The 18,801-nt window shown below is 38.3% G+C and overlaps 1 long non-coding RNA gene and 1 other non-coding gene across 2 annotated transcripts in view; both read left to right on the forward strand.

Moving 5' to 3' along the window:
* The first annotated feature begins 5,498 nt into the window (after window positions 1-5,498).
* The window catches only part of LOC144342889 (uncharacterized), a 39,566-nt gene continuing 26,263 nt past the window's right edge, over window positions 5,499-18,801 (forward strand). Inside the window, exon 1 of the long non-coding RNA XR_013418844.2 lies at window positions 5,499-5,867. This is a non-coding gene — a long non-coding RNA (uncharacterized LOC144342889). The remainder of the gene's footprint in view (window positions 5,868-18,801) is intronic.
* Window positions 6,575-6,675, forward strand: Mir137 (microRNA mir-137). Its single transcript, NR_037543.1, has one exon. It is a non-coding gene; the product is annotated as a microRNA mir-137 (primary transcript).

Here is an 18,801-nt window from a genome sequence, read left to right on the forward strand (position 1 = left end):
ATGCGTGTATGTGTGTGTGTCATGGTACGCATGTGTACTTCAGAAAATATCCAAGATATGTTACTAAACGAAATAATCCATAAATCCCCGTTATTCCGAGTTGGTCTGAATGTAGACTAAATGAGGACAAAATAGCAACAGTTTTGCGACATGTCGCAGAAATCACATACTAGCATTAATCAGCTTAGAATTAATAGTATACGAAAATTCACGATCAGCTGAAAATAGTCGCCAAATAGATGCTTGTTTACTAATTTGAATATAAATTGTTTTATCATTGTAGCGGAAATCGTAGGAAAAATAGAATTTTGCCCAATTTTACCCGGGATAGGATTGACTCATCATGCAGTGACGTTGTGTAAATTGCCTAGTAATAATGTAGTCAATGACCCGAGCGATAAAGCCTTATAAGAATAATGATAGGTGGGGGCGATTAATGATGTAGCCTAAATACTTGAAAGCGATATAATATTTGGCATACAATATTTCACCCACAGACTACACACACAATCGGAGCTGCTAGCTATCGATCACCAAGCAGAACGGTCTTTTTACTATCCGAAATCTGAGTCATCGTTACTCAATCTAGACGACGGGGCTAATTGGAAAGAAACGGCTGTTCGTTCATAAAGAAGACGCAGGTGAGAACGGCTGTTATCATATTTGTGACAATTAATATGTTATTAATTTCTAGCACCGGTGTTAGGGAGAAATATTGATGAAACTTACTCGCTGACAGAAAATGAATCATTACAATGTATGTGTACGCGTGATTTATGAAATCGAGCAAAAAAGTAAGCTAGATAAAAAAATATGAATCTGATCTATTTCGTGTTGGTAGGCACGCGTTTCACAGCATGGTCTAGGGGTGAAGTCAGTGTACCACAGACATCTATTACGGCTTAATTACTTTTCTTCACGGGAAATCGACAAATAACAGATCATTTGGCGACATCTTGGCATGGCCGTCAGCAGTGAGGTTGAAACGTTGCGCGGACCTCCTTGCGTGCAGCTCTTTAGAAGAAGAAATGAGAACGGAGGGTCGTAAACTGAGCTTCTCGTCAAACCCGGAAACCAAATCAATCCATATTGTCTATGTACAGATTTCCTAAGTTATGATTCGGTTCTTAGGTGGTATGTTGCCCGACCGCAATTCTGCCACTCCCAATTTCCGGACAGTCAATAAGTGCGTCAAGTCAACCAGGTTCATGAAACGATTTAATTGACTATTGACGCTGATCAGGAGTGGATACAGGACTTCTGTAAGGCGCAGGAATTTGAATAATAAAGGAACGCATCATTTATATGCAAATTTACTCTCAATGTGCCCAAATCTGTCATCCAAAGTTATCGTCGGTAAAATAGATAAAACCTCAGTGTGGAATTACTGTTCAAATCTGACTTTACTGTGTTAACTGTAGTGTGTGTTCCAATTACAAACAATATTAAATTTCACCCATTTACAAGCTGCAATGAGTTATTACTATAAAACAGTGGATTGATAAAGACTACCTGTCTGTTTTGTGAAGCCGTACATTTTCATCAAATATCTCTCTCAGAGGCATGTTCCCATACACATGCAGGTAACCACAGTGCACTCAAATGATCTTCTGACGAGGTGCTATGTTACACATTTTTAACACACAATATTATTTAAACATCTCAGCCATGACAATTAACAAGAACATGTTTTACTAGTGGTGGCCGTCTCAAGGAAAGGGTAAAATATGTGAATGATTCAATTAATTTCAATAGAAAACTGTTTACCTTGGGGAATTCTGTATCACCCAATGAGAGTACGTTTTCCTACCCTCACCTCAATTGTCCTAAGCAGTGAAAAGGTAGTACGATTTTTCACAATGATAACATAAGTGATTGCGAGTATCACAATGTTCTATTTAAGAAAAGGGAACCAGGTTGTATTATTTACGATTTACTAATTAACGAGGTACACAAGCTCTTATTAAAATACAGACTAAAGAGATAGTTTGCTGTCAGACGAAAAGAAAAGGTTGAAAATTATATTACGTGTTACCAACACCAAACCTGGAGCAGAGTTATCAAAATATATAATATTTGGGGAAAAACATGTAAGTTATGTAATTTTCATGTTTTACTTTGCAAGAACTATATTTTATCAATGCCAAATGGCAGTTGTTATTCAATGTTTACGGCAATCATGATGCTACACCATTTCAAATACAATACGCTTTCATACATTCATTCATACATGGACAGAAAGACATCTTCTTTGTTCATAAATGAAGAGGGTCCTCTACTTTCTGTTATTCTGTGTTTCTTGCTTTTTGTCTCTTCATTTTTCATTGATTTTGATTGATTTTTGTTTCTGATATGTATTTTTTATATGAGATAAGGTAATCTTGTCTTTGCTGCTTGTAATTTGAAGCTGTCAGCAAGGTTTCGTCTAATCGAAGCGCACGTGTCGTGCGGAATCACGTAATTTTATAAATAACAATGAATCGCGAATAGTATTAAATACTTAATAGTCACATGTCCTACAAAGTATCGCCATTATTAAATACCATTGTTAAACATAACAAAATGCGTAGGTGTTTTATAGGGAGTTGACTATGCAAAGGGTTCATTGCCGCCCCTCCCTCAATCTGTCTCTGCTTACGCCTCTCGCTTCTGCTTTGTAATGTACACAGCATGTAAAAAAAGCATGTCGTGAATTAACCGGTAATATACGACAAGGTGAAACAAAGCTGATATGGAGAACAGCATTATTCATCACCGATTTCTTTGCATACAGATTGCACTCATTACCAATCTGATGGGTCAGTCTCTCGCGCAGTCATCAGCGAGCGAGTGATTTCTGCCTCGCCACATATTGCTATTTGACACACGTGGCTGAAACCCAACATCTATTATATGTTATCGCACCGAAAAGCGCGTAATGAAATTGACGAATGCAAGAATATGTCGTTTTCGATCATGCGTGAGGTTTTTTTTCTCTTCCTTAAACCCGGCGATAATTATCTTCCGTGCTACGGAGCGAACCGTGAAAAATATCACTCCCGCAATTTCGTTAAAAAGTCATCACAGACTAAACGATGAGTTTATATATATTATGCGTGGACCTGCACGCTTACCAAAGAAAGATTACTTTGTCAACCTGCCTGTTAGAGACACGATGACACACCGTCATATGGGACTATTACGTTTGTACACACATGCGCTGATTTTACATTCTTCGCCCGCGAAACATATTTTGGTTCTGTGCCCGCAAAATATTAAGTGGGCGTAACCTTCAATGACACACATTGAGCGAGTAAAAATTCTTCGCGCTGAGTTCATTGGCGTGGTATGTCAAATAAATCTGGTTTTGTCCATTTACGAACAATGAGGTGAACGTCTGGTACAAATATTGAGCAGTAAAAGGCTGTTTTTACAGTTATTCATCATCATACAAATGTCATCATGCGTTATCTCAGTTTAACCCATATTTAAAGACGTTTTTATGTCTTCATAAAATTGACTTCATCTCCTTTGCGCTCGAATGTTGACAATATGCTACTGCCGGTGTCTAGACACCCCACACACATTGAGTCGTTGATATTTTGTGTGTGTGTGCATGTCTGTTGGTTTAAGTCATCATCGCCAGTCACTCCCTACAATCAGTAACAATCCTGGCATAGCGGAGGAATACAATAGACGTAAAGACCGCGGCCACGATAATTGCCGCAACTGCTTGCTCCGCTAAAGACTTTTCTCGCGTAGATTGTTCGCTTCATGATTCAGATAGTAGATCATTATTGCATCTTGCAACTCAACGTTTAATAATTTACAAAAATTATATCATTGTATTAAAGTTTATTGGCTGTATAACATTTGCCATCTCTGTTAACACGTACAGGTGGCGCTGTCATTCGAGTTTATTTTTTCACGAGCCTACACCGTACTTTCTACAGTGTACGCTGATAAAACGAGATTGCTGTATCACATACGTCGCGAATCGCGTATGAACATTCCAAGTTGTACGCGATCAACTGCAGGTGATGGCAAAATTATATTATTCCCGTAACACTATTCTTATTTCACTCCATTCGACACGTAAAACTGAACTGACGATAACGAAATGTCACTGCATTTGCAAAAGGTTGTGTGTGCGGTCATTCTAAGCATCTCTTTACTAGCGGGTGCTGAGCTCCTGGTACTTCGACAAGCGAGACACCCGTATTGCATAATACATATCCGTGACTGTTGTGGTATATTTCATTTTCTGTGTACCTGTGTATTCAAGTTCAGGGCCACGATTAATGCGCGATGTCGTGCGTGATCTCGGAACAAAATGTGTATACTTTGATTTCATTCGAATTATAACATTAATTTTGTAAGCCTATTTACCAGGAAATTTGTTACGCAAAATAGACAATTTGATTTTATCGTTGTTCCGATATTTTTTTTTTTACAAAAAGCAACATCAACAAAACAGAACAATGGCAGGATTCCCATTTCCTTCTTTCGACATCATTACTTCCTTACGCATTGTTGAACTTACAACAAGAACCGTGATGACAATACGAGAACCGATATTGCTGTAATATGATACGAATAATAAAAATGCTTTTGCTATGATTGATTCTGGTTTGAGAATTAAGCATTTTAGCATAATGACACGTGGGTTAGGACAATTATTATGATATGGAGAGATGTGTGCCATGCAAAATTACACCTGTCTAGCCGTTACTGAAATAGCTAAAACTACAGAAATACTGAAAGATAAATCAATACGCCACAATATTAACCGTTCGTATAGGACTAATGAATTACTATTTTCTTGCAGACGTTTTCTCCACACTCGATAGACGGACTAATGATAGAATACACTATAATTATTGTATTTTCTCTTGGGAAAGAACAGGATAATAATTATACTATGCACAATGTATCGATATCGCTGACAGCCAATTAAGACGCTATTTTCATCCACGATATCGGAGGAGATTGCTAAAAAAAACGCTTGCGATTAACCGATCCGAAGCTGCCTCATTATCGTTAATCCTAGCGCTGTCATAAAAACTAGAGCCACGAAAACGGGGAGTAAGGATACCTGGGTTCCGATTGGTTGCTGCGTCGTCCTATCGGATTGCGACATGATGTGATGAATGAGAAGAGCAGGCATTGTCACGGGGACACGCCCTAATTATCGGTGAAATAGACACGCCGACATAGATAGTGTTCAGTGTGGGCGTCAGAGTGCGCGCACTACGGCCGCTATCAGCCGAAGATGTAGGAAGCGCTGATCAATTGCACCTGGGCAACGCTTGCCGAATTGAAGCCGTGCAGCGAGTGAGTCGGCAACCACCTTGCAAGCTAGCTCTGTGACTCAGTTGATGTCGCTTCGTTGACAACTCTGGTACGACAGACCAGTGACACAAGCGGCGTTGGTAAAAAAAAGCACAGATTCGCCGTTTGATAATGCGAGCTGCTGTTTGTATACATGTAGAGGAGGCGAGTGTTTTTGGTGATTCGAATTGAACGCTATTCCAAGACTGCAACACCAACGGTCAGTCGCTTTGTGCATCAGGGTTGAATTCAGCAATCCCTGTGTGTACGTGGTGACACATTTCATTTCTCCGGAAAGTCGTCACTCCCCAATCAGCTTGTTCTCAACATCTCTTTCTCTCTATCGCCGTTGTCATGGCTGCAGTGACCGACTTGATAGTGCTGGGAACGCATCCGTAATTGTGTTCCCAATGCCGTGTGTGCAGAAAGGCGACGAGACTGCGGCTGACAATGAATGTGGTGATGATGATGGTGATGATAGTTACGAAGATGAAAACAACGACAGTGAATACAGTTTCCCGGCGTGGTTGTTCTTTACCTTCACAAAAAATACCCCTGTAAGTCTATTATTTTTCTAATATCCATTTGTCTTAAATATGTTCTTTTGTGGAGTGCTTGTGCGCTGTATGAGTGTGTTTAATTGATATCCACAGTCAACGTCTGTTTCAGACTTGACCAAAAATGTGAATATATGCGAGAAATACTAATTTTCTGCGATAGCAATACTTTTGTCAATCCTTATCATTTGACATCATCGCATTGCGTGTTCGTGCTAGTATAAATCATCTCATCATTCAGCGTTCTCCCGTATTTATTGAGCAAGCACGGCACACGTAATTGCGATAAACATCGGTTAGTATTTCTCTTTGTTGTTGTATTGTGATATCATAAAAGCGCGACCTAAAACGTTCCCTTTCTTTCTTTCTTTCTTTCTTTAATTTTTTGAAAACTTCGTGGAACGGTAAATCGCCTTCTTTAGAAATATTCATAAATTCGATCTAAGTCGGGTATGCTATGATACTTTTGCCGAGCTCCCAAAGGACAAGGATAATAATTGTAGGTTTATTGGGGGTGAAACGAAATTTCAATTGAGTGGGCCGAGGATATAACAGCCGCAAATGTCAGATTGAGTGTGTAGATGGACCTGTTTTTAACCTTTCTGTCCGGTGTTGAGTTTTATCGGTGGCGACGCCGAGAATGGTGATGTTTGCGGTGAATCGGGAAAAGCAGTGAGCCAAAGAGTAAGATGCGGAGAGAACTTGTGAAGGGAATCATGCACGTGCCGGTGACGCGTATTCTCGGGTTGATAATACATACCTGATGTTATTGCTTGAGAATACACGTAGCTGGTGCCTAGCAACAGCATCAGCCAAGAATCCAGTTCATCTTTTCAACCATCAATTGGGCCAACGGTATATTTCATCGGCGGAAATCATCCTCCCGATTTTCAAGTCGAGGACAAGAAGCTTATTTTTTATAGATTACCCAAGCACATACATGGAATGGCAGGGAGAGTCGCCCGAACACTTAGCGAAATACACATCAGACGATTTAGTTTTCCATTATATATTTATTCTACATTGTGTACGTCAGATCCATGCCGTGTGTTATTCCGATGGCAATGTACCTGCTTCCTTTCGTATATGTTCGCCAATAAAAAACGCTTCCGCGCACAACAATAACGGCGTGTCGTGCTTGATGTGGTCGTGTAGGCTTTCCATTCTTGTAATAGCGTCGCATTGTGTACTAATACCGAGAAGGCCAGGAAGTACCTCACCCTCAAGCAGGTTGCCAACATGTTTGCCTTATATAGACAGACATCGATTCTCAGCACCGACTTACCTTTGAGGCAAACTGTGTTTTATAAACATGCAATAAAATAATCCTTTAAAATGAAACAAATTCTTAGAAAGACAAGAAACACAGAGGAATTATAAAACAACTCGAAACGTCGCAACTACTTGTATTTGTCAAAATGCGATTTTTTTTTCAATTTTATGGTAGATGTATATATATTTATATCATGCATACCACCCGAGTCGATAATTCAAGATAGACACGGCTAGCGTATAACAAAGGGCGGTTTATTATAAACACAGATTGCCTCCGCAATAGAATACTGTTACGTCATCACGGTGAAGTCTAGTTATGACTGTTATTAACTATGACGCATTGCCTATGTGTACGGCATTCACGATAACACGTTCTATTTTTATAAGTCAGCACACTAAGGAATAATGGGGCATATTTAAGAAAAAAATAGCACGCAGATACAGTTGGACCTATTTACACTCACTGTAAATTAAAAATAATATGTCGTCGTAAATATATGTTCTTGTTACTAGTGCTCTATTTTTTTTCTTAAATGCACGTTAGATGAACTCTCGTTGAGATCAGCTAAGCTGGGTTTATAGTCGTCTGTGGCAATGACATTACTGACAGGCTGATTCAGTGTATTAAGTGTTCGCTCGTGTACGTCTTAATAAAAAAGTGGTTGTATTTTCAAGGGGCGTGCACCGTACTATGGGCTTTATCAGAACCTGTCAAAAATGACTGTATTTTAAAAACAAGCATAAATTCGAGTCGATTTTTTTTACGGAAGAGAAGAATTGTAAAGGAATTGCATGTGCGCTGATTCTTAGGGTACACTCTAGGCTGTCTTCCCTGGCCATATTTCGGGGTACGTGATTCGCAAAGATTGTGGAAGGTTGAAGAAAAAGAACAAAAATAAGAAGAGATACGGTATACAAAAACGGTGTTCTGCAAACAATCCTACTTGCTTTTGCGTCAGTTGAGACGTTGCCGACTGATTACCCGTGAATGTGAAGTCACCGGGGACTTGGAGTATATTCAGAATATAACAATATCAATTGCAAGCATAAATAGTCATGGACCACCTTGGTATCAGGTGAAAAATGCGTGTCGATCTATATTGATACGCACAATACCTACGGAACGTCTATGGATTGTAAAAATACAATATTTGCGTTCTGGTACTTTTATTTGTTATGAATACGTAGATTCAATTACGTGGTCCCTGGCAAAAAAAAAACGCAACATTTATGTTTTTATGTTCATATCTGATCGTCAAACTAACCAGCAGCTACATGATCACAACGTCTCTTTAAATGCCTTCAATAACGCAGTCAACACGAAATTTATATCTTTAATACTATGGGTAGTCAGTTGTTATTCTCAAAACTGGGCCAATTTGAATTGAAACAATTTTATTCGTTCAATGGTGTATCACTATGGTAGCAGACGCCCCTATATTCGATGTGATACTCGCAATTTTGAGGGTAATCAGCAATCTTTACACAATTTGTTCGAAGACTAAAAAAAAATGTAATCGCAATACGCACAATTTCGTCAACAGTCATCCAATCATTGCTTACCACTGTTGCCCCATCTATGACGTCATCCACCCGCTCATCGCGCTTCCGCAGCTTTCCAAAACTTTGCCGCCAAAAAAGGTCACGACGCCGCGGTGTAAAAGGTATTAGCCATGTGAAAGTTAGATTACGAAACCTTACACTGTTGAATAAAATACACAGGTCACTTGTACAAAGGGTATGGGTGATTCTAAAGATCATGTGACTGTGATAGGTAGAAATCGACTACTCAAAACGCGTCCAATAAGGCGCTGTATACACAAATAAAGGTCGATTTAATTTATCAATGTTAAGGTACTAAATTCATGACACACCTATCAGATAATCCAATACCTTGCCGGAACGATAACGTCTTCTTATATTAAAGGTTTATAATAATATAAATATAACATATAAAATCCCCACACAACCGACGTTTACTCCGGCCCTCTGGGTCCACGACATGACACTGAGACGTACATCCGACGCACCGTTGTCGTTTATTTTTTCAGCAGCATGAAAATTATAGCTCGTGTATATTATTTTTATCACGGCGTGGTGTTTCACCGCACTTAATTACGAAGATATTTAATCCAGAATGCGGCGCTAAAATGCGATAAGAAATGACAGTTTTCTGCATTTCCCCTACTGACATTCGTTCCGCTTGATTTCAGTTGCCTATTCATCACTAACACACTGTATTCGCTCCGATAGTGGTCTTCTGAATGAGATCACTCACGCATACCACGAATACAATGCTCTCGACTATCTCTCAGTACGATCCTCGTCCGCCAACCTTTCTTTACCCTCACAATAATTTCTATCTATAATCGGCGATGCATATTTTACTGGTTTTGTAATTTACATCTGAAAGGGACGAAATGCCTGTGGTTTCCACGATATTGTGCGCAGAATGCAGAAGTATGTTCAGCTTGCGTGTTCAATATTAAACATTATTGCCAGCTTCTCTTTCAAGTAATCAATACCATACGAGCTATGCTATAGACATATTGAATATTCAGTTAAATCGCACGTGATTTTATCCATTGTCAGGGGAGGTTAATAACTGTGCACAATATAAGTGATTATTCTGAAAGAGGGTGGACTAAATCTGGAGGAGGTTTCGCGAGAAAGGAACTCTCAAAAGATAGATAGATACAATCCCAGGGATGATTTTTTAAGTCAGTGCGAACACAGCTCTATTGGTAAATGCACTATTATCGCTGTTTAATAGTTTGTATAGGTGTCGTATGAATACAGTTTTTATGACTATCATTTGTGCTGTTAGGATCAAGGTCCGTTTCCGATGTCTACATTACGCATAAAACTCGACGAGACATCGAAGAATTAAAGCTATGAAAAAAACATTCTATATTTTTTAAAAGCCGAACAATCTGTAGGTAAAAAAAAAAAGAATTACTTGTAAACGGGTTCATGTTAATAGAGACAATTTTTCACCCCGGAAATCAGTTACATTTAAAAACATTTATAATATATTGTAAGGAGGAAAAAACGCGCACGTCTGTCTAGAGAAACACTATTTCCCGACACTGTTAATTCCAGAGCACCTTCACTGAGCTTGGTTTTTTTTTTCGAACGTGACAGATTTGACGCTTCCACGTGCATTTAGGACACCCTACGGCATTCTAAATGCCAGTTGCCAAGTGCTTTTTTCTCAAACTGTGTCTGATGTGTTGAGTTTGTAATAAATAACCATAACGCCATGTTAGCAACGGTTGATTACTATTACATCAGGTTTATACTTCATCCTCGTTCCAAGTCAGAAATATTCATTAATGCAATAGAGAACATATCAATATAACTAACAGTATTAGTTAATATTTGAAAACGAATTGTCAGTTTTTGTCTAAAATTAATCGCGATTTACTCACAATTGTTTTATCATTTAATGAATATTTAACATGCATTTTTGAAAATCGAAATGGATAAATGTCAAAAACGTATGTTTTAAAAATGTTACATACATATCATAGTCAAAACTATGATCATACACGCAGCGTTCTCTGTAACACAGGCCTATGTTGGATCATAGTACTGCCTATTTTGCATTCCATTTATTCTTAATCGAAATTGAAAACTAAGTTAAGTACTGTAGACAAATCGCTCAGAATCCATCAGCTACGTTGGTTGCCAACATGTAGCAGGAACGGCCCCATCAAAAATAATATGTTTCCAGGAAATGTGTTCAATAGACCATTTTCCGTTCATTGCGAGATCCCGCGTTATGTGTGGAATCGAATGTAAAACCCGACAAACAAAGGTCATAGCGTCGTAGTGGCGTCAAAACCTCTTCGTAGGATTCGACAAACACAAACAAGGCTTGGTGGGGTATTATCGAGTTTAATAATGCACAGTACGCCTTTAATGATGGCCAGATTTGATGACGCCATATTCCCCACTGAGAGATCGGCATTTTGATATATAATCTATAACAAAAGAAATCCAAGTTCAAAATTAAATCAATTTTGCGGCAGACGCTTCGGCGCGCGCTTTTCACGAGATCTCGCAGAAACGAAAAACACCTATTACTCACAAAAGCTGCTTAAGCAACTACGAGAGTATAGCAGCTTAGTTTGCACACAAGACTGGCCACTAAATAATAGTGTTTCACCTTGACTGCAAGATCACTGCAATGAGCAGAATGCCTGGCGGCGCAATATTAAAATATAATGCGCATGCGCATAACGAGTAAGCTAACCGACAACTCTGTATCACTATTCGATTTCTTCTTCCTCAAAGTGGACGATGTCAAACCCCGGGAATGATATAAATTGTGAAAATCCGACAACAAAACAATTAAAATATTATAAGGCAATCTCTTTAAAAAAATCCTATGTAATTTATCTTCTAGTTTGTATAATGAACTTTAAGTTCTAAATAATATCATCAACGCACAAAAGTTACATTTTGGTGAACAAAAATCACCATGGAATTGTAGAAAAATCTTGTCTAGTATATGTTACACTATTTGTCTTGTTTTGGAGATTTGGTCAAATAATTGAGTCGCCATAATTGCTAAGCCGCGTCGTGGTCAACAGCGGTAGCGTTTACAACGCGTGTAATATATCCTGTTTTTTCACACACAATTTCGCGTAGCGGTGAATTTCCTGTTGTTTCTATGCAACATTATAGTGTACTAGTTTACTTGTATTATGATGTTATGGTGAGAGAACGACATACTTCGAATATCTCCGCGCTCATCTGCACACTGATAGCGACCCACTCAGTTTTTAACTCCGTCGAAAGTCACGATATTATAACAAGTTTCCTTGTCGTTGCTCACTGTACGCTGTTTACTTGTCTCAATTGCCGAATCATGTACTCACCGATAAAGCAAACACAGCATTTTCTTTTTTTTTTAATTTGCCGACATCTCTCTACGGATTATTGCGCTGCGGGGACCCAGGGCGATTACAAAGTACCCGTAGCACAGGTGACGACATTCCCATCTCAGCTTATCCTGACTTCTACCGAAATGTCTTACACAATACTGCAGTAAGACGCTTGATGTAATACTGCACCGCCAGCTAAGCGGCGATTGTTTAGGAATGTATAGCACAATGAGATGTTGCAAAATCCAGGGTGTCAATCGCCCGACCGAGTTGTCAACTAGAAACACGGATACTGATGAAACGTTACAGAATACAGAATAAAGCGCCGTTCACCGCGCGCTTTGTATCCGTCGCTCGGGACTCATATCGACGACAGCACGACGCGACGACCACTGTTCTTTAAATATATCTAAATTGAATAGTTGTATAGTTAAAATGATTCCGCAATTTTAAAACCCGTTATGGTAGGCATGGTCTGGCGGAAACTTCAAACAATCTGTCAGCAACATCATGACATAACCCATTGTTGGCAACTAAAATGGCGATGTAGATTTGTTTTCGATTTTAGACGAACTACCAGCATCGCGTTTCCAATAAATCGAAAATAATGAAAGTTCCCACGCTGATTGACTTCCAATTTACAGTTCCAATCTGAATTCTGTGCCGTTATCCAATGCTGTATTTATAATTAGTGAATGTGAACGTATGCAGGTCCAATATAAACTAAAATGAGAGGCGGAGCATGTGTTAACACTCTGTCACCCGTTTTCACCACTGAATATGCGTTCCTCGCATCAAATGATCCTATATTTTACCTTACCCAGCTCGACGTTTCCCCGAACGTATATAGTCCGTCAATAAACATTTGTATTTTTAAAAAAACACCCCTGGCAGAGGACAAAGATATACCAGACTCCTTGGCGCCTTCAGTTTAACGCAGTCCGTATGATCGTATCATGTTTTAATAATTTCTAATTCAATGAGTTTTTGTTGTTGTCGGGAATGACATTTATGATGGGAGATGATTGCTTTAATAACAAATATGCACCATGTAGAGTCTGAACTTTGGAACACTGATATGTATAAATGAATAAAGGAGCCTCGTTTCAATATTCAAATTTGCATATGAATAGAAAGGTGAGGCGCGTCATGTGGTGCGTTTCTCGCAGTCCATCATCGGAGTGATTCACGAGCAGATACGTATCTTTGAAGTCTGCGGTTTTTAACTGGAACTCGCCCCTTTCACCTGAAATGAAATGAAACATACTAGATTTTTGATTGATATTAAATTACAGTTTTTTTTTCCGTGTAAATTATTACGACCTTTCCGGTAGAGGCACACATTTTCTCTTTGGACAAGATTAGGTTAGTTGTAGTAGTTGAACGACTGCACGTAATTTAACCGCCGATCCTGGTGAAAACAGCTGATAAATTTGCTGGACATGTTTCTGTGGCGAACTTGGTGTTTCGAATTTTAATTCGCATAAAAAATATATATATATAAAATATATAGTATATAAAATTAACAAGATGGAATAGCGTTCATTGTCTTCTAGCGCTGCTATGTTACCCACAGTTCACTGCGACTCGACGTTAGAAAAGTTTCACTTTCGATGGTGGGACCAGATTGATTTGTCAAAGGTCAAGCGTCAATTATAATCGCTTTCAATTTTCCAACTCTCAAGTGCCTGAAAGGATAGTAAGTTTTGAAAACAACGCTGGAAAAATGTGTTTCTAACAAAGATGCATTGCGTTTCGCCATCTTACTTTCCTTTTAATAAAATATTAACTTCAATTCTTAGTAAAAATGGTGTGAGTCTATTACATTTCCAATCATTTTTCTTTTCAATTCAATTATATAAAATTATCGAAAAATTGTCCTTAACTCATTTTCCTTCAATCAGTGTATACATTTTATAAAATTAAGTGGTTTAATTTAGAGATAAAGACGGCCCCAAGAGTAGCCAAATTTAGACAAAACTCGAATAACCTTATCACATATCTTCTATTGTATTTCTGCAATGACGGTACCGTATCGCATCAAGAGAGGCCCCCAATTGCCATGATAAGATCGCTTATCAGCAGCCCTACTCGAAAACACGTCCACGGAGACAACTCAGTAACAATGTTAGCCTGTTATTCGATGATGACAGTTGGAACGCTACACAGGGAACTTAGACGATTCTCCGCACCAGTCCTAATTTGCGTAATTAGAGCAAGAAGATGTCAGCGACGAGTGAGTGTCGTTATTGAGTCGCCTATAACATTCCAGAGAGACTTCATCTTCTTTACTTTTCAACAGAGGCATTAGGGATAGTCAGCAAAGTGATGCTGAGCTGGGCATAGAATATATTCACGTGGCCGTTCTTTCAAATAAGACCGACATTAATTTCTGCTTATTACCCGGAATTGTAATATCGCTGATTATATGAGAGTAAAGCCGGAGTAAAACATGTCCTTTTTTCAGTAACGGGGTCACAGTACAATGTAAGTCTTGCAGAACTTAGGCATTGGAAAACATGTGGCTAGTTACTTGTATCTGTGCGAAAGAATTGCACTTGTGAAATACGAGGATAAGTTTAGGTGTATTTAGATTAAAATACCAATTTGAATTTCAAGATATATCAAAATAAATGTAGGTGGTTATCTTGGTTAGATCTTACATCTGCCAGGTATGTTTTAATTATTTATTTGTATATAGCAGATTTAGTATTTCTATAAAAGAATAAATTACTTCTACATTTAATATAGCAACATGTTTGCCAAGCATCGTGCTAGCACAGTCGGCAAAGCTCGTTTGAAGAACCGACATCAAGAAGCCATTTTGAATATTGCATTATAGGTCGCTTCCGGTTGTCTATTTCAATTGGAATGTAACCGATAAAGGATGGTAATGTCAATAGTGCATTAATACTCTAGATACATGGGTCGTTAGCGAACTCGGAATAATCGTCATCCGCAACATCAAGTTCAAGCACGATAACTGAATTAGAACCAGGAAATCCAAATGCTTGTTCTGTGAATCGTGTTCAATATTGCGAATCAATTTTCGCTTGGTTTGTCCCATTTAAATACTTTGGTCCTAGAAATCTCTCAGGCTTTTGTCGATGAAATGAACATCTCACACACAACGCGCTACATCTATGCGCAAACGGCTCTGCGTTTTTAATAGTTGTGAATAATATACATAATACGTACGATTATTCACTTCACACGAACGGGTCACGTGCCTAAATGAAGAGAATGACGTATATTCGATGTAAAGTTCATAATTCAAAAGTCAATATCAGCAGTAATTTCACGGGTGCCGAATTAGAAGTGTAATGACCCATGAAAGGAAGATAATGCCGTACATTTTTCTATAAATCTGATCACGGTTAAAAGATCTTCCGCGCAACGCATGGATGCGTCAATACTTCGCCAGTTTCCAAACTATATTATATTAATCAAAATAGAGTAATTGAGGGCGTCATAATCAATTCCAAAGCTGGCTGCATCTTACTTTGAACTTCCGATGATTGATGCCCATCCGTAAAATATCCTGAAGTGTATTCTAAGCTAAGGGGATATTGTTTTTTTTAAGAAAAGTAGCTATCATTATAATGTTGTCATGTCTGGAACTTGGTTGCATTGGTTACTGTGACAAAGACATTCAAGGTGGGCAATTTATATAACATGACGTAACTGATAGCATCCACTAAACTGACTCCCAAATACTATACCATTGTTTACATAGATTGGTTTTCTTAAATTTTCTTAAAATATTGTTCATTACCACATATTCGAATATTGGGTAAATGTCAATGAATGAATGAATGAATGAATGAATGAATGAATGAATGAATGAATGAATGAATGATATCATACATTCAAAATCAAACAAAACAATATTTATATAAATCGTATCACTAAAACAATAAGTAGAAAAATAAGTGAAAGTAATATGTTAATCTGAAATATATGTCAAGACTTGGTACAATGTCAATAAAAATATAACAACATGTTTCTTCAATTTGTTTTTGAACAATCCGACGTTTTTTGTAAATTATAACGTTCTATTGTAACCAGTCTCATAACCATCGCAATTGAATTACTTTTCACCACCAAATTACGCTTTTGCTCGGAAATTTGCGTTTGGCATAAATTGAATTAAGAATATGTGCGTACGAGTTTGAAATGTAGTTTTCGTAACAATAGGATGCATGTGTTTTTAGAAAATGCTGTAAATGATTCCGTCATTAATATCAAGTGATTTTGTTTGTCATCGCCGATCGTCTTTGGAAAATGCCGAGAAGGAAAAGAAAACGCAATACTTGGAATAACACTAGGCGTGTTGCAGATATAGGTGTAATTAATAACACGTGAGGTGTACACAACGGAGACAAGATCGTTTCCGCCATATTGAACCGAATATTAACATCTTTCATCAGTGATGAAACGCCGAGGTTCAATAGACGCGACTTTGATTGAAGGCCGATTTAATCACAAAGCGATAGAATCCATTTTTAATAACTCTGTAAAACGTATTGAAAATAAAAAAAAAAACATCCCACAGTGAACACGTAAGGTGCTATCTATTAATAATAGACCAAGGTGAAATAGAATTTTTATCTTGTTCTCGTATTATTAGTATTACACGAGAGCTGGAAGACGTTCGTATACCTGCGTTCGTTTAAATATTGATCTGTGTGCATTGAAATATATTTAGCACAAGTCTCGTATGTATTGCTCGATTATATATTAATTGGTCAACAACGTAGTTAAAGCGAATCCCCGGAAGACATGTCTAAGTCTCATCATGAGCTCTGTTGTCCAACCAGAACACTGAAAATAAGATTACTAAAAGATGAGAAAATATAATTCGTATAAATGAACGTGGTGTTGTTCTATTTTGGATTTTTTTGTCAAGCTTTCAGTTAATCTCACCACCTGTCGAACACCGGACCCTCGACAGATGTTGAAGTAGGGTAGTGAAGCGCCGGAGATGTCGAACTTCGTGCATAGTACGTTGGATTGTGAAGTGGTAGCAATGCCTAGCGCGTTAGTACAATCAATACACATGTAGAGTAGCTTTGTCGAGAAAAGGCGGCACACCTTTGAACAAATTTACCCTATATACGACTTCTAGCAAAATTGGTTTTCCCATTTTTAAGTGTAGTATGTAAAGCACTGGAGTACTAAGCAAACCGACTTATTCCTCTCTTGACGGGTCTCTAACATCGTTCTTTTACAACATCGACTTTTTTTTTATTCTCTTCGTTGAAATGGGTATCTTTCTCATCATGTTGTCATAGTAACGATGAAGCCCTTCCAGACATCATCAGGGACGTGATTCTAATTTTTATGCACAGCGAAGGAAATTAAAGATGCGGCATTGCTTTTAGTTTGTATTTAAATCCAACGTGGAGGGGCGAGCTAAAAAGTATGGTGATTATAACGCCCGAGGCTCGAAAGATGATTCTCTGTTGTGTTTTGACTACATTGATTCACGATAATAGACCGAGTATTTGCGTTCCCAGGCTGTAAATACGTGATGTGCCTTGAAATCTCTCCATCTCACCCCAAAAAAATACAAGAAAAAGAAATTGAGAAAAAAACAAAGAGTAACCGCAAAACAATACGTGACGATCATGGGAGTGTCGTTTCTAGTGGTATAGTATGTGTAACAGTTGATGGACAAGAAAGAAATCATAAAGAAACATTTTCTGCGTAAATATACAAAACATCACGTTTTAGGTTCAATCCGATCGTCAATAATGTACATGTTCGCTCGTAAGAAAATGGGGCATAAATGTCAATATTTCTTAGTGAAATTCCGTGTACCTGATTGGACGAGGCATCAATTTTGTTAAAAGCCGCGTTAAGACACGTACACGCGTGGTGCGTTAATACTGCTCTTATATTTGGTGCATCGCGATTATTATCTTAAAGCTCACCGACGTCACCGTGTTCAACCTTGTTCTTTACACCACCCGATGCATTATTATGATAATGTGCGCAGCCGTGCTGAATATAGAAGCGTATGTTACTATGCACTGTCGACATGGTAACACATGCGTTCTCAACTGCAATCCACTGCCGTTGACAGTTTCAATGTCACGTGTTCATTTCATTTCATGTCATGTGACGTTATTTGACTACGGTTCAATGCGAAGAATATATTATCTGGTATATAAATATACTATAATGAATGTGGAATTATTTACGTTTTAAAGAAAGCTAACAGGGACATTAATCTGAATCAGAGTTCGCGATCGCGTGACATTCAGTCGCGTGAGACTGGGTTTCCCTGGAACCGATGCGGGTTCATATGTATACACTATAGCCATACACTACAAAACCCCGAACACGGCGATGATGATCGCAACAGCCACTGATGGATAACATCATTCCTTCAGTCACCTTAAAATACTCCATAGCAATATGACACTGATAAAACGGGTTTCCTATGGGGGTGAAATATTATTTCTGATGGGGTGGCTCAGTGGATTAGGACAGAGTGAATGAAAAAAAAATGTTGGAAGGGGGCCATAAGCTCCGTACACAGACGAGCCCGCGGTTCCACGTTACTCTATAAAGAAAGAAACAATATTAATCTGCCTGAATAATCTAACCCCCCCCCCAGTAGAAATTAGGGTCAAGGAATACAAAGTAACGTCCATGTGTTGTAGAGCGTAGAATTTAACACGCCTGTCCACGTTAACGGTAGACATTAAACATAAAATTTACAACAGTAAACATTATGAGTAGTAAATCTGTCTTATTTC

Source organism: Saccoglossus kowalevskii, chromosome 9 (genome assembly GCF_978046115.1).
Source record: "Saccoglossus kowalevskii chromosome 9, keSacKowa6.1, whole genome shotgun sequence".
Taxonomy (NCBI): Eukaryota; Metazoa; Hemichordata; class Enteropneusta; family Harrimaniidae; genus Saccoglossus; species Saccoglossus kowalevskii.